The sequence below is a fragment of the Pteropus vampyrus genome, unplaced genomic scaffold (genome assembly GCF_000151845.1).
Source record: "Pteropus vampyrus isolate Shadow unplaced genomic scaffold, Pvam_2.0 Scaffold557, whole genome shotgun sequence".
Classification (NCBI taxonomy): Eukaryota; Metazoa; Chordata; class Mammalia; order Chiroptera; family Pteropodidae; genus Pteropus; species Pteropus vampyrus.
Window position 1 is genome coordinate 146,437 of NW_011889338.1, and position 1,700 is coordinate 148,136.

At 35.4% G+C, this 1,700-nt stretch overlaps 1 protein-coding gene across 1 annotated transcript in view; it reads right to left on the minus strand.

Moving 5' to 3' along the window:
- Window positions 1-1,700, minus strand: part of LOC105308207 (olfactory receptor 7D2-like) — an 8,623-nt gene that overhangs the window by 2,478 nt on the left and 4,445 nt on the right.

Here is a 1,700-nt window from a genome sequence, read left to right on the forward strand (position 1 = left end):
GCTTAAAAATACTGCAAAATATTAAGAAAATTAATCTAATGAAAAATTCAGCCAGTAAATATTAAAAATGAAAGAATAAATCAAGGAAATTTTAAAAATAAAAAACATTCATAGAGATTATATTATTAACTATAGGTATTTACAAAGTCAATATAGTTATGGTAGTTGTTATTATATTAAATGATATTAAATACACGTGCCAACAGAAGACTTTCTACTCTTCTAACATTTCCACTTCTCTCACCCATATAAGTCCATGTAATTCTTCTCTTATCATTGAGTCATCTTTAGTCCCTGAAAAAGTTCCATTGTGTCCACTGGTTTGCCCATATTCAGAAATACCTGTCTTCATCTCCATCTTCTCCACAAAACTCCACTGAAATCTCCTCATTCACTAAGACACTGAGAGAAAAGAGCTCAGAGACACATTGGTGCCTTAGGCTAAAATTTAGTACGGATGGATGAATGGATAGATAGATGACTTATAGAGGGTAGAAAACTATTCAATAACATGACTACAGCCAGACCCTCAATCTACATCCAGTGAGATTCAGGCCAGAACAGAGATTGCTCCCCATAAATCCCCTCAGACTCGGAAGTGTTGGCTCCAGAATAGGCCATTGCCCATCCCAAGGCAAGGATGTAAGTTTTTCCCCCCTTATCTGGGGCAGGTCACATTCCAGGATGTCCATCCATCTCTATCTACCCTATATAACGCCTCAGCACCTGTCATGAAGCATGGAGGATATCCAGGTCATATAGCTGTTGCCCAAGATGAGCATCATATGCAAGTTCTCTTAATAAATTCTTAATGTAATGATAGAGTTGTCGGCCTCTTTCTCTGGTCTCTTGGACCTGGGAAATTTTATGAAACATGTAGATAGATGATAGATAGATAGATAGATAGATAGATAGATAGATAGATAGATAGATAGATAGATATGCAGACAGAAATATATACATGAGCTAGATGTACTAGCACTAAGCCATTTGAAAATTCTTTCTTGGATATTAATTTTTTCTTTAAAAATGTGACCTGGGGATCATCTGATCTCTAACATTGAATATATCACCATCACTGTAAAACCTTACCACTTGGCTATTTGAATTCTTAAAGTTGAACATGGAAGAGGGACAAAGATGTACAGATGCTGAAAACTACAAAGAAAAGATAGGAGAAGATCTTCCAAGAAAAACCTAACATTATTCTGGGTACACAAAGTAGCAATGGCTTGTACTGAAAATACTCCTCTCCTCTCATTCCGATCATGATTATCACATTATATCACAGATAACACATGTCACACTGGAAGGAGATGATAAATTATGACCCTAACAGAATTTACGAGATTTTATATTTGAAAAATCATTTATATACAGACTTCGGCAACCATCCAGGGGGGTCTTCCATGTACTGGTCAGCTTTATAGACTATTTTGATCTTCTAATAGCTTTATTCGACAATGGTCATATTAAGGGAAGAGCGAGTATAAAGAATAATGTACCAGCTCTTGAGTTGTTTTAGCTTAGAAGGGAAACATCAGTGCCACTCATATTTTATTAAACAGATAAGAATATATTACCACATTTACCTTCAACAGAAAAAGGAAATGTAATTCTCGAGGGTATGCAATAGGAAAGGATAACCAGAAATATTGTCAGTCAGCAGGAAAATCTACCATAGAAATGTAAACAACATC